Raw genomic sequence first — 16,630 nt, forward strand, 5'->3', positions numbered from 1 at the left:
CATGAATAATTAGAATAAGGAGATATCTGTGTTATGTTTAGTTGCCTGCACTGAGTTTCGGGTCCTGAACGCAGTATCAATACTGGTCAGGAACCAGTCCCACGTTGATGTCACCTGTCCCAGTGGATTCTCCTACCTACCGACAACGTCAGACACATGTTTCCATGACAACGTTCCAGTAAATGTAGGAAGGTGCATGCAGACCCTCTGGGTTGACCAGGTACATAGTAAACCAAACACATTTATGTGTACATCTATCCATACATCTCTTCATGTTTTTCATGTTATAGATTGTAAAACACGTGAGCGATTTGGAAAGACCTATATACTTTACACTCCGTACTTTACAACAATAGCCCGTATTCAGAACGCAACTTTCCCCTCCCCTTTTTGGTTGTAATGCAACACTCACTGTGTACTTTAGGGACCAACAATTTAATCATCTTGGCGGGGGACGCCTGGGATTTTATCGAAAATAATAATTAGTCCCAGAAAATGTCTGCCACAAAAAAAATACATTGTATTTAGGACGCCACGTCCTGCACCCTGTCTTGTTGTTATGCACCATTCATATGCTCACTCTTAACTTTACAGCGGGTGCGCGTTTTCAGTACGCCACTTCCTGCTCCCCTGTCCAGTGGTACGGAGATTGTCGTGGAGGCAGCCCCGGATGGAGTCGAGATGTTGGTGTTTGTAAAGTTTACAGTAATCAGAATTTGGAAATAGATGCACTTATATTAACGTAGATCATTCTGGAAATTGCTATGCCATGGATGAGGATGAGGTTTTTAGTTAGGTTTGTTGTTTAACGCCACGCCCAGCAATATTCCAGCTATATGACGGCGGTTTGTAAATAATCGAGTCTGGACCAGACAATCCAGTGATTCACATCATGAGCATCGACCCACGTAATTGGGATCGATGACATGCATCAACCTAGTCAGCGAGCCTGACCAGCCGATCCCGTTAGTCGCCTTTTACGACAAGCATAGTCACCTTTTACAGCTAGCATGGGTTGCTGAAGACCTATTCTACCCCGGAATCTTCACGGATCGATGAGGAAGAGGGATTGAGTGAATATTATTTGACACTGAAAACTGTCATCCAAACCAAGACCGCTTGTAAGTAAGCGGGACTAATACCCGACATATCAGAGACTGAAACCTTGCATTGTCTAATCCTTTGGGACACAATGACACGCAATCACTTCAGTCAACGAGCCCGAACACAGCTTCTAACGACTGGAAACCCAGACCCACACAGGTAAAAAACAAGCCATAATGAATGGAAGACGTTCTGTAATTCAATGACCATGAAACAGATCGTTAATTTACGTCAAGAGACAGTTTAAATAGTGATATGATTTGTATCGATGATGACTTTTCTCTTCAGCCGAAACTGGGTAAAACTGACTGCACATGATGATAGTACACTGGTGATGGCGTTCTTTGTACGGTGGGACACACTTGACATCGCCTACAACACTCGGACATCTGGCGTCTGGTCGACGGAGCTGAATCAGTCACCCGTTCCGTTCACGCCCAACGTGATTTCGAATCTCTCCATAAAAGTCACAGACACTCAGTTTCTGGTACGTCGTTTGGGCTGGTATCGGGTTTGGTTAACGATGCCCTTGTCCCTTATAATCTGGGTCGATCGGTCTGATTATACATCACTAATCCAGTAATTTGTTCACATCCCTGATGGTCAAGTTCGAACTCGACGACCATAGAAAAGGGTAACGAAAGATTGTTTGTAAAAACTGAAAGTGGAAAGTACCAGACCTTTCATATATGCATATTTGTCAGTAAATAACCTTAACAAAAACCCTTTTTTCCTTTGGCTTTATTCTGCCTAGATTTCTTCAAAGATGTATGTATATATTTTATGTTTGTTTGTTGTTTAACGGCGCACTAGGTAATATTCAAACTTTATAACGGCGGTCTGTAAATAATCGAGTCTGGTTCCAGACAATCCAGTGAATGATCTCATGAGCATCGATCCACACAACTGGGATCGACGACATGCATCAACCAAGTCGAAGCGCCTGACAACCCGATCCTGTTAGTCACCTCTTACGACAAGCATAGTCGCCTTTTACGGCAAGCATGGATTGCTGAAGACCTATTCTACCCCGGATGTTCACTGGTCATATATATGTACTAACATTTGCCTGACAAAGTAGACACATTTATGGATAAAAACGTCTGTACTATACTGTTATGCCAACGTTTCAGTGTGGATCCTTATACCGTTGACAGCAAGACTGCATACTGAACATGATACACAATTATATATTGTAAGTGAAGAATTAACAGTAACAACAGTATGCATACAAGCAAATATGTTAGTTGTTATCCATAAATCATTATTACACCAGAAATCACTGTATTATGGAATTTGTTTTTGTCCATTTCAGATATCTCTTGATGACAACAGTCTGTTTGCTGCTCCAATAAGGATCCCTCCAAACGAGGCCGTCGCCCTTCATGTTGGCTTTAGCCTCATCAAAAGAGTGCAGATCAAATATCCATAGTCGAAAATAATATCTGGCTACATTTTGGGGAACAAAATGTATTTTGAAAGAATAGAAAACCTATTTTGGCGATTTTTCTAAAAGTCAGGTTACATCGTGGCCTGATTGTTAGGTACACTTCGCAATTGTTCAAGAGGTTCGAGGTATGTCACCACAGCCAACACTACGAGGCCTGTGAAGCTGAGGGACCCACACACCGTGTCTCTGACAGATGCTCAGAGACTTCTGATAGTTTTATGTTTTTGGCCTATTACGAACCTATTTACGCATGTATCATTATAGAATGACTTTTATTCACCCTCTTGCATTTCCATATCTCATTTGAACTTGGAAAGTTGAAACTCTATTTTCTTGGTATAATTTCCTAATTACGTCTGATTAACACGGTTTGAATGAATCCATTGTTGGTACAACTTACATGTTTGATCAAACTGTTTCGAAAGGATTTCAGCTTTTCAGAGTTTCTACTTTATCCTTTGTTTCTATTGATTGGTGAATCCGTTTTAGGTTTAGGTGTTTAAATGATGACAATTTGCCAATAAGATGTTGCTTTTACGTTTGGTTGCTTAAACATGGTGCCCTCGGGGAACCCAGGGTAGAAGTAAGTTATCAAGCTCGTTATGAAACCTTTCCCTTTTTCAAACCATTCTTTGCTGACTGATATATGTTCCCGTGTTGTTTTTTGGCGACATTCAAAATATTGTTGTTTGTTCAAAATGTTGACATTTGGTTCAAGAGCAGTTTGTAATGGCTCTATAAATATGGTCAGTTTTTGTTTTACTTTGTTAAAAACAAAATTACGAAAATTCTTCAGATTGGCCTGCCACAAAAATGACATTGTTGCAGTATGTAATAGTTTTGGTAAAAAAAATATTTTACATTGTATTTGGTCCTAATCGTTTAGGTTTTAGAAATTATATAATTGTATGGGATGTATGTAAAATGTATGGAACTAGAAAAAACATATTCTCCTTAAAAGGAATTATTATTTAACTCAGTGTTTCTGCAAAAGATTTACACAGAATGTAAACAAAAAGCTATACGTAACTTGTATTACAGCCTAGCTCTTCAATGAAGACATTAAGTTCTTACCTGAGAGGATCTGTATAATCTTGCATCCAGTTTGTCAGTAGTTTAGTACAGAAATCAGCTTGATTGTAAGTGACATTGAAGACCCTTGAGGAACATCCACTGTATATGAACACACAATGTCATTTAGAAAGTGGTAAAATGTATCAAATGCTATATTTATGATAACACTTTCTTAGTAAAGTACAGATTCTAGTACTTTTATTTGGTTGAGTCCCATTTCGGGATTCGAACCAACACTGTCAGAATGAGGCACCTAGTCGCCAGCAAACAAAGTAAGTGATCTTACGCACTCAGCCACCAAGGCTTAAACAAAAAATGAAAGTCTGACAACTGAGAGTCATCATCACATACGTTGTGTACCCCTCTGACAAGCGTAAATTGTCACGGCTGCCATGGCTGGCAGCTAGCTGTGAACACACACAATGACACTTTCCTCAAACCATGCAAAATGTTTGGTAATGTATAACCACTGCAAACCTCATTTGTTAAATTATATTAGTTAATTATATTACACAACTAATTGGGTGTGATTGATTTGGATAGGCTTTTCAATATAGGTTTTAAAAGCTTTGAGTGGCTTTTGTTTTATTGTTATTTTTTCTGTGGCCTTTGATGCTTGTTTCAAATATCCACTTTAGAAATAGTAACATGAAAGTCCAATCGGATATGTTATGACATGGTGTTCAAACTTGCGTACATCCACTTTGTTTCTGCTTATTGATAAAGTTTTGTCACTAATGTAATCTCCGAGTATTGGATATTCCGGGAAACTGTATGACATTTATTGTTATTTATGGCCGGATTTATTACGATTTAAAACGGGTACACAGGCTTGTGATATTAACAGTGATTATAAGTTTACTACATATGCATCGGACTTTATATGGAGAATAGACATATTGTTTCCAGCAACGGCTTCAAAACTCTGTATGTTGTTATTTATTTAATACAATGCGCCTGATTTTGTTTCAACAGTCTGAAGCATAATTATTTTTTTCATTGACAATTTATTTTTCTCGATAAGATCCAAGCTGCCTTAACTAATACTTATTAGTTGGACACGTGGCGGAAGCATGGCAGCAAATGCCAGAGATTGGTTGATAACCTCCAAATTAACCAATGTCTGCTTGAAATTGAATATGGCGCCATTCTGAGCTTCACACAGTCAGTGTAGTTCTGTTTTCATGGTTTTGTTGTTTTTACGCATTAAGTGGCCAGAATTATGGTTAAAGTGCAAATCTTTAAATATAAAATTAGAATCACAACTGGGATCCAGGACACTCCCTGTGATGTACACTGCAACACAAACTCCTGGTGTACGTCCCGTACCTGCACAGACTATCAGTAAACGTTAACAAGCTGACAAACTCGTGGTTTAGGACCCGTACCTGCACAGACTATCAGTAAACGTTAACAAGCTGACAAACTCGTGGTTTAGGCCCCGTACCTGCACAGAATGTATGTAAACGTTTACGAGCTGACAAACTCGTGGTTTAGGACCCGTACCTGCACAGACTGTATGTACACGTTTACGAGCTGACAAACTCGTGGTTTAGGACCCGTACCTGCACAGAATGTATGTAAACGTTTACGAGCTGACAAACTCGTGGTTTAGGACCCGTACCTGCACAGACTGTCTGTAAACGTTTACGAGCTGACAAACTCGTGGTTTAGGACCCGTACCTGCACAGACTGTATGTACACGTTTACGAGCTGACAAACTCGTGGTTTAGGACCCGTACCTGCACAGAATGTATGTAAACGTTTACGAGCTGACAAACTCGTGGTTTAGGACCCGTACCTGCACAGACTGTATGTACACGTTTACGAGCTGACAAACTCGTGGTTAGGACCCGTACCTGCACAGAATGTATGTAAACGTTTACGAGCTGACAAACTCGTGGTTTAGGACCCGTACCTGCACAGACTGTCTGTAAACGTTTACGAGCTGACAAACTCGTGGTTTAGGACCCGTACCTGCACAGACTGTATGTACACGTTTACGAGCTGACAAACTCGTGGTTGATGACCCGTACCTGCACAGACTATCAGTAAACGTTTACGAGCTGACAAACTCGTGGTTTAGGACCCGTACCTGCACAGAATGTATGTAAACGTTAACGAACTGACAAACTCGTGGTTTAGGACCCGTACCTGCACAGACTGTCTGTACACGTTTACGAGCTGACAAACTCGTGGTTTAGGACCCGTACCTGCACAGACTGTCTGTACACGTTTACGAGCTGACAAACTCGTGGTTTAGGCCCCGTACCTGCACAGACTGTCTGTACACGTTTACGAGCTGACAAACTCGTGGTTTAGGTCCCGTACCTGCACAGACTGTCTGTACACGTTTACAAGCTGACAAACTCGTGGTTTAGGACCCGTACCTGCACAGACTGTCTGTAAACGTTTACGAGCTGACAAACTCGTGGTTTAGGACCCGTACCTGCACAGAATGTATGTAAACGTTTACGAGCTGACAAACTCGTGGTTTAGGACCCGTACCTGCACAGACTGTATGTACACGTTTACGAGCTGACAAACTCGTGGTTAGGACCCGTACCTGCACAGAATGTATGTAAACGTTTACGAGCTGACAAACTCGTGGTTTAGGACCCGTACCTGCACAGACTGTCTGTAAACGTTTACGAGCTGACAAACTCGTGGTTTAGGACCCGTACCTGCACAGACTGTATGTACACGTTTACGAGCTGACAAACTCGTGGTTGATGACCCGTACCTGCACAGACTATCAGTAAACGTTTACGAGCTGACAAACTCGTGGTTTAGGACCCGTACCTGCACAGAATGTATGTAAACGTTAACGAACTGACAAACTCGTGGTTTAGGACCCGTACCTGCACAGACTGTCTGTACACGTTTACGAGCTGACAAACTCGTGGTTTAGGACCCGTACCTGCACAGACTGTCTGTACACGTTTACGAGCTGACAAACTCGTGGTTTAGGCCCCGTACCTGCACAGACTGTCTGTACACGTTTACGAGCTGACAAACTCGTGGTTTAGGTCCCGTACCTGCACAGACTGTCTGTACACGTTTACAAGCTGACAAACTCGTGGTTTAGGACCCGTACCTGCACAGACTGTCTGTAAACGTTTACGAGCTGACAAACTCGTGGTTTAGGACCCGTACCTGCACAGAATGTATGTAAACGTTTACGAGCTGACAAACTCGTGGTTTAGGACCCGTACCTGCACAGACTGTCTGTAAACGTTTACGAGCTGACAAACTCGTGGTTTAGGACCCGTACCTGCACAGACTGTATGTAAACGTTTACGAGCTGACAAACTCGTGGTTTAGGACCCGTACCTGCACAGACTGTCTGTAAACGTTTACAAGCTGACAAACTCGTGGTTTAGGCCCCGTACCTGCACAGACTGTATGTAAACGTTAACGAACTGACAAACTCGTGGTTTAGGTCCCGTACCTGCACAGAATGTGTGTAAGCCTTTACGAGCTGACAAACTCGTGGCACAGACTGACAAGCCCTACAAGAAGGCCCTACGCGACTGCAGTTGTGTCGATTACATCATCACTGGCTTATGCAAAGTGATGAATCCTGTACCTTTCTTTCAAGGAGAGACTGGCGGATTCATGTGGATCGGTGACAGAGTAAGTGTTTTAACGAGTGTGGCATACTAGTTGAAAGATTCGGTTGAGGCAGTGTCATGGTGTGGGAGCCATCACTTGTCCCGGCACTGCAAGCACCAGGCGCCATTTCTCATTATGGCAATGCTCCTCCCCACACAGCGGTAGTCCTCACTGATTTCCTGAGAGCTCATAAACGTACTGCCATGGCCGTCAAGGTTAACCCCGTAGGATGAGCCAGACAGACATTTATGTTAACGTCAACCATGTCCACAGAATCTGCAGCGATTACGCCATGCTCTTCTGGAACAATGTGTAAGACATTCAGGGAATCTGCCAAGCAGATGTATCACTATTAAATACTATAAAATCACAGATTAAATCACTTCAAAAACACATATGTGTTTCTTTCTTTAGGTATATAGGAACATGTGGGAACGAAAATCTTGTTCTTTGCCCCCGGCCAATGACTATAACCCACATCCTGTGAATTCTTAACAACAAGAACTGTAGCTCTTGTAGCTCCTTGGATATTGCTGGACACAAGGGAAAGTTGTCTGATGGAAAGGGTCATCCATGACTCCTTATGCATATATCTAATTATGAAACTGCAAATATAATGAACGGTTCTGCTGGTGTCTTCCATTTCTAGTTCAGGTGGGTAAATCCGTGGAAGAGAATTGACCATCGTTGAATTATATCAGATGAGGGACAGACCTGCAGCTTAGTAAACTTCTTGGCAAGATTCTTGTGTTTTAAGTTTTGCCAGTCCGAGCAGAAATTCCGATTCATATGCATAACGAAACAGAACAGCATTCTTGGCACCAACGGGGATGGCTACTTCTTCCTAAATCTTAAAATTCAATATAGATGTTGTAAATGAGGGGATCGAGCATTTTAAATCTTCGTTTCTTAGAAAATATCAGATGACATTGTGGCATTTTTCACAAATTAATTCCCTACATTCACTCTCACACACACTCATTCACACACTTTAAAAACAACACTAAACCATATTTCAGTCGTATTTTATTAACGACTGACTTTCACTCATGTTACTGACTGACATCAGATTTCCTTTTCGCAAATGAAGTGCGACGTACTGTACGCGTGACACGGAGCGTCGTTCCATAAATAGTAACTATAGGACCGTCTCATTTCCAGACAATGTTCTCTCCCCTTGTAATTATCAGGTTGTCTTGGAGACCAGTTGCTGTAGACCATAGGACGCCGTCCCTCCCACAGCCATCTCCCCTGCAGGTTCAGATCAGTCGCACCAAGCCAATACTTCGCAGCTATAAATAACAAATTAGAACCAATAAAGTTGCACTTTTCTTCGACCATATAGATATCTGTAAAAGGCGCCATGCCATTGCAGTCCAACTTTATAAGGAGGCAACTGTAAATACTACGCCATAAGTCGGTATTAAGGTAGTTAGGTACGCATGCATGTATATTAGTATGTATGTTGCTGAACAGAAAGCAAACGTTTATACAACGTTTCATTTCTGAGCTTTAACCTATAACGCCTTCTAGAAATAAAAAACGCATTTATTTGAAAAACTTTCAGTTTCGAAAATGTTCCTCAAACAAGACCTCATAGAAGTGTCACACAACCGCATAACATGTCATAACATTTCAGAGTGATTTTAATGCATTCTGTGAATACAGCTCGACTTCAGAGTTTAATCCATGTCTACATTTATTGTGTCGCAAAACACCACTACTAATATACCAAATTTTATTTCGAGAATAGGTGTCCTCAAATGCCCTAAATGTTTAAATATGGCGGATACATTAAGAATGGTCTCACAATTTATGAGTGTCAGATGTTCACAGAATCCGACGTTGACCACAATGACGAAAAATATATATCAGATATCAATGAGTTCCAAACATTTCACCTTTGCCTCTTCTTTTGGCATAACTTCTTAGGAAGTCGTCCTCATCTTTGTTATTTATCCTTACGAGATGGCTCTCCATGTAGCCACAGTAAGCCTGAAACATTAACAGACATGTCATGAATGTGATGATATTCCACCTGATACAAATATAATCCAGGTAACAATTAACAAGGTAATTTACAGCAAAAGCAACCCACTCTACAACTAATAAGACAATGTTGTCAAAGAAAGCCTTGATGATAAATTCCCGTAGGCGTGATTGCACATTTCCTTAATTCTCAATCTTACCACAAACTACATTGCACTGTCATGCACCGTGTGTAATACCTTGACACTACTTGCCTGGAGTATATTGTTTTGTCAAGTTGTTACATATGATCTATAGACTTTATGTATCATACTTTCAAAGCAATCGGGGGACACGGGAGGCCCAGTCGTCTTAGGCGCCCTGGGGCGGTTGGGTAGCCTAGTGGTTAAAGCGTTCGCTCGTCACGCCGAAGACCCAAAGTATGAAGCCCATTTCTGGTGTCCCCCGCCGTGATATTGCTGGAATATTGCTAAAAGCTGCGTAAAACCGTACTCACTCAGTCGCTCTTAGGCGCTGTGAATCGCGCAGGCGATTCGCTATGAAGAGTGGCGTCCCTTGGGTACGTAAGAAACCTATGATTGTGGGTTGGATTCCGGTTCGCCCTGATTATGTTTCTATGTTTGTCAGCACCATACCCACGTCGTGAATACTGGGATACTGTTAAAAGCTGCGTTAAACCCAACTCACTCACTCAAGCACTCGTGGTGTAAGATAATCATAAAATGTATTAGGCTTTAATCAGAACTAGACATCCTCCTTTGTCCAATCTATCAAAATTTGTCTCGTCATGATATGGCTGAAATATTACCGATGTGACGTTAACCATTAACTCACTCACTCGTCGTTATTCTCCATGATTCTATTATGAAAGATACAATGGACCCCTTCACAGCCATAGATTGATTGAGAAGGTCAGATTCGAAGCAGGAAGCTAGAAGTAGCCACCTTATCATATGAACTCATGTGCGAGCGAAATCCAGTGAGACTTGCGAAAAAAAACCTGTGCCAAACAAAGCAACGAACGTGAATGGGTCCAGGGGACTTTCTTTGTTGTTCTCCGTGGTCCTTAGGAATACACCAGGCATATTTCATGGGTAGCTCATAAGTCAAGATTAAGAATAATTCGAAAATGGACACTTTCTGAAACAGGATTAGTGTTCACACATGTCCTTCCCTTGGTTGTGCTCTATATCGGTCAAGTTCAGTGTGAAGTTTTTCTTCAAACAAGGTTACATTATTGTCAGATTCTGAGACAGGCTTATTACTTCATGCATGACACTTGCTTCACAACTTACGCTTGCTTCAGCAAATGATCCATGTATGTTGGAAAACCACTAGCAGGACTTCTTGTACTGCATAAACCCAAGAGGACAAGACTTTGTACCTGAATCCACACAAAAAATCACGCATCTTGGCAGAAGCTCACAACATTGTTGGCCAAACACAAACATGCATGTTGTATCACTCAACCTGACATTTGATCATCACTTGATTTAAGTGACCTCAACCAAAGTGTTTAGCGAGATTTGTCCAAAACTAGATCAACAGATATCCCAGTTATACTTAGAACAAAGGTGGCTGGGTTAAAAATCATATGAAGCACAACGAGAGAGTTCGCCTGCAATATTAAGAAACATTAATACACCATGATTTGTAGAGAAGTGTGTTAAAGGAAAATTGATGCATTATAATCGAAGTAAAAGAAAACATACTTTTTTATAACCTAGTCGAAGATACTGAAGCTAATTATGATGCATTGAACAACACAGTTTGATGTTCATATAGCTACTACCATTCACACAATATTTAAGCTTTCTGCATCTTGTGATTCTTGAGATTATGATTTCTAAACTTTGCATTAAATTTGATTTTCCATATATTTTTTATAAAAATATACCCATAAAATTAAATCACAATAATTTGAATAAAATAGCATGACTTTACATATGGATAGCCTTGTAGCTTTTAACATTGGCACAAAGTTAGGACATTCTGCATCTTGTAGTTCTTGAGATTATGGTTTCTAAATATTTTGTTGAAATGTATGTTCTTTAAATCACAATAATTTGAACGCAATACAATAAGAATATAAATGCATTCCAGATTTTAGCTTCATCAGTCAAGCAATATCAGGTGTGAAGTGGGTGGGTGAGTGTGGATGGCTTTAAGAATAAATTGAGCAAATGGGACTTCAGCGTCACGAGCGAAATCTTTTCTCGCAATACTTCCCCACCGCCAAATTAGAGAAGATGTTTAAGAGAAAAATGATTTCCACTGCAAAGGACAATATAGGGGTTAATATATTTATAGGAACAGATCGATCCAGCTTGGAAATCAAAACTGGCGCATTCGTCGGTTTGATATAATTAGAAGGCCGAGCACGATGTTTATGTTTTGTCAGACTTACTTCCGGGTCAAATGAGGTCTTTGACGCGATGTGCCTACGGTTTGTACAATTCTGACACCCGATATCCATTAGGTATCACTAAGAGCGAGATGAATTCCTTTCCCCAAGACCATTTGCACGAATTCCCACACTTTTTCACAAATGCATATTGAATACGAGAAAATGACATTGAGTGGTTAGTTACGATTTTGCACATCTTATAAACAAGGATTGTGTTAATAACTAAAAAATAATTATTGATTTACGATTTTCGCCAATTATTGGGCATAGTCATCAGCTTAGATTGCTTAACAGCCGTGACTAAGTGTAAATAAATACGACAGTGATCTGATTTCCGTCTGTGCAGATAGAAATCAAACCAATATTTAAACCAAAGCACAATCTGGTATAAATGTTTTCTCGCTCTCTTAGATATTTTAATATTTTACAGATTTTTAGATATGATTTAGTTTCAAAATCACACAAATTCTGAATTGCGAATTTCTCATGCAACAATAAACAAGGAGATTTAGTAATTTTCAATGTTTTTTGGTAACGCAAAATCTTTCAGTTTGATTCACATTCCTTCATCATAATCCTGCAGTGTCTAGAAAGAAGGGGAATATATTTGGTGAGAAGAAAATTGAATTGCCTCAATGTTTTGACAGATTGGAATAACAGTTTAAAAGTCACATGTTGAGACATTTATTCACATTCAAGATATTCACTGGTAGTGTAGGCATATTAATATACATTCTAGTGAAATAACTCAATGATTAAAAGCAATTTCGAAGTGATTTTCATGAATTTACTGGAATGATATCAAAAGATGGTAATGTCATGATATGAATTAATCAAGTAATTGACCCGTTATTGATCTGCGGTAGAACAGGTCTTCAGCAACTCATGTTTGCCATAAAAGGCACTTCTAAATTCCATCAATTCTCTTTCTTATGTGTTTCACTTCTAAATTCCATCTATTCTCTTTCTAATGTGTTTCACTTCTAAATTCCATCAATTCTCTTTCTTATGTGTTTCACTTCTAAATTCCATCAATTCTCTTTCTAATGTGTATCACTTCTAAATTCCATCAATTCTCTTTCTTATGTGTTTCACTTCTAAATTCCATCAATTCTCTTTCTAATGTGTATCACTTCTAAATTCCATCAATTCTCTTTCTTATGTGTTTCACTTCTAAATTCCATCAATTCTCTTTCTAATGTGTATCACTTCTAAATGTTTTTCAAAGACTTCATTCAAAGAAACGACAAAACCGGTCACAGACCTAAATACTGGTAGGTATTTGAAGAATTTTAACATTGTATACAGATGTTGAAACTTTTTGTACCGACATTTGCTGCATAAATTGGGGCTGAATAGCGGCCCTAGTGTCATGGTGTAAACTAGCCCAGACACATGTTCCAGAAGCCCAGATAAAACAATATAGTTAATACAATGATTCATGTGTTATTTATGAAAACTGTTCATGAACTATGTAGCAGAGATAGGAAAACAATCACTGCTTTTTTTTTATTACCAATTCGTCAAATGGTATTCATAAAAATATAGTACGCCAGGTATAAGACGTAGGCAATGTTGTTACTGTTGACAATCTGTTAATAGATATCCAAATGATTTGCAACTTCCACATGCTTGTGTTTACGGTTTCAACAGCATTATGATTGAAAGTAAAACAAAGTAAACGTTAATTAACCTGCCTACGGATTAATTAGGAGATAAACATACTGTGCTTTCAATGTAGAGCTAGGTTACCTGTAGATTTAACCCCACTAAATTGAATTTGGATATTTGCATATAGAAAAGCGCCAAAAATTCAAGCTCTCTCTTGTCTCCAAAACGTAAATACATTCCCTTTGTTGATTTCTGTCGTGTTTTTCTGCAGTGCCCTTTGTAGATTTTTTATCGTGACAGAAAAAAGTACTATTCTATGAATATTAGCTTCCGCGGTGATGCGGCCGTCAAACCAGCTATTTCAATCAGATGGGGTTTATTTTAATTTAATAGCCTCTGATTGACCAATCAGAATGGAGTAAATTCCAGATTCATGGTAGATAACTGTATTAATTACTTATCTGTGCCCTGTCTGGCATGATGTGCTCGAAGTAATGCACTTCACATATTCAGCATTGCCTTCCCCAATGACCGATACCGGACATATATGTCATTTTTACTCACCACATACAATTTAAAAAACTAATTTAAGATATAACCCACAACAAAATATGAATAACCCTTTTCTTTAGACCTCTTTGGCAAATCACAAGTATCAAACTATGCCAAACCCAATTCATCGCGCACGTAAATAAAAGTCCCGCCGTCTGGGACGCCAAAGTGATCCACGCGAATGTGTTTTCCCACTAACGTCAGAAACTAAGACGGAATCTTTAAGCTAGCGGACGGGGCTTATCGGCTGAGACTGGATCAATCTCATACCAGTCCCTAGAACTGATTGAACTACTTGTAAATTATATCACAAATTGTACCCATTTGAGGAATTGAACCTGGGTCTTAGATGAGTGACAAGCAAACGCTTTTTATCGGAGAATCCAATGCTGGATAGCATCAGAAACGATCAACGACAGTGTAGGACGAGACACACTTTATACTCGATAATTTCATGTATGCATACAATGGCCTATTATTATCCAGTAAAATGTTGATAATTTGCAATTGGGATCATTGGGACATAAGGTGCCTCTGCTTCCTGCACGATACCACAGCAGGATTTACATTATCACTTTAGCTACTGGTGGTTGTGCACAATACAAGGCAATATTATAGAAATGCTCAGCAATGACTTGGCTTAAAACACTGGTTGATGATAGTTACATCGATTATGACAGGATTTACGTGTAACACACGGGGACAATTATTTTACTTCTATCTCCTGGCCGGAGCCTTCCATTATCTTTGTTGATAAACGCATGCCACCAAATTTTAAAGCAAGCAATTTGTTATTCACATCTATAAAACAAATATGATACAGGCCAATTTCTTTCAAGTAGCTGAGAATAATTTATCCGCTTGCAAGGGAAAAAATATAATTCAGATTTATTGTTTGATGATGTGAATCATTTGCGATTGTAAAGTCGACACAGTCAAGCAAAATATGCTTGACGGTGAACCTTTCTTTACAAGGAATACACTTTGGGGGTTCGTCCTCATCTGTTTAAATAGAGTAGCCTCCAACCTATATTTAAGGAGAAACGCCTCCCCACAGTAGAATAAAGCACATTTTTCTTCACAAGACGTCACTTATGCATGAGAAAATGCAGGTTGTGGTGATTTCTTGTGATGGTAGACAAGTTTTTTTGGTTGAAAATTGCACATTTATGTGTCAATATTAAGTAAATCAAACAAATGGCTCTAAACAAAGTCAGTGTGCATATCTGAATGCTCATTTTATAACAAAAACAACAATGTGCTGACATAGGAAATCTCCAATAGAAGAAATAAAACATTATCAAAATTATTTATGTCGAATTATAACAAAAAAGTGTAGAAAACATGTAAAATCACTCAATTTTCATTTTTAAATTAATACAAAACAACGATAATGTAATTTCCACGTTTCGGAATATATATACTTACTCCTTCATCAGGTGAATTAATGCTTTGAAGCTGAGAACATATATATATGTACCTGTAGGAACATCAAAAGTAATAAGATAACAAAGATGGTAACTTAACATGGGAAGCCAACAGATAAATGGTGCTGATAAGTGATGAGCAATGGGCAAATGGAAGCCAACACTTAGCAGTCAGTTAGCGCTGATAGGTGATTAGCACTGGGCAAATGAAAGCCATCACTTAGCAGTTAGTTAGCGCTGATAGGTGATAGCAGGACCCAATGATGGGTAAGAAAAACACGACATGAAGAACTTTCAACGTTTATGGACAACGGGGGACAAATGCGACCCGTCTTCTGTATCTGTCATATCATTTGCATGACAATGAGCGGAGTGATGCCTTACCAGTGTGTACAACTAAACATTGTGAGGCTTACTTGTTTATATTTGCGGGAGACCCCTTATTTTCGCTCACTTCCATGCGCTGTTGTAAGCGAGTTAAACATACAGATGTTGGGAAAACACGTTTGACCAAATGCAACCCTATACTTTGTTCAAAGGCATTTGTCGGTGTTTCCTTAATTCAAATCGACGACCCGCTCAAAATATTGACATCTACCCATGCCGTTTCACTCAATATCTTCGCTAGTACAAACATGTAAATTTGCAGGGTAAACTGAAGATAAACATGCAGTATATAAAAGATGTGCGCTCAGTTTCTGCATTGAAAAGAAAGCAATATTTAGCTCCGAAAGAATACATACACATGTAAGTTTTTTTCAAAGATACATCATTCATAATAAATAAAAATAGATTAAAAGATGGTACCTTGCATGGCGAGTGCGTATCAATGCAAAATTGTGACATGATAGGTTTGCCCTATAAAACCGACAAACGTCCGGCCTAGTTAACTGCAAGACACATGCAATATATCACCCTCACGTGTTAGGGGCGGTTGGGTAGCCTAGTGGTTAAAGCGTTCGCTCCTCACGCCGAAGACCCGGGTTCGATTCCCGACACGGGTACAATGTGTTAAGCCCTGCCGTGATATTGCTGGAATATTGCTAAAAGCGGCGTAAAAACCAAACTCACTCACTCACTTGTTAACGTCAATGTATAAATGTAAGTAGTTACCTGCAGTAGCTGATGCCAGTGAGCACAGAAGTACAGCCAGGAGCTGGAGCCGCATGGTTCTGAGTGTCAGCCGTGTACAGCTGCAATCTGACAGGGACACGCCAGCTCAGCTTTTAAATATTACAACAAAGATCCGGGAAAAGAGAGTCATCAATATTCACCTGTTGGGAGTGTGACAGGTATATGATCAAGGACCTAACACATATAGGTATTGTATTTCGAAATCAGACTCATATCCGCCCCAGACACCAGCTGCTGCACATAATTTCAGCACGTTTCACACCTGAC

General features: G+C 39.7%; 1 pseudogene; it reads right to left on the minus strand.

Moving 5' to 3' along the window:
* Window positions 1–8,252: 8,252 nt before the first annotated feature.
* LOC124112869 lies at window positions 8,253–16,422 on the minus strand (annotated as a pseudogene).
* Between the last annotated feature and the right edge of the window lie 208 nt (window positions 16,423–16,630).

Source organism: Haliotis rufescens, unplaced genomic scaffold (assembly GCF_023055435.1).
Source record: "Haliotis rufescens isolate VD_foot unplaced genomic scaffold, xgHalRufe1.0.p SCAF_14, whole genome shotgun sequence".
NCBI classification, from domain to species: domain Eukaryota; kingdom Metazoa; phylum Mollusca; class Gastropoda; order Lepetellida; family Haliotidae; genus Haliotis; species Haliotis rufescens.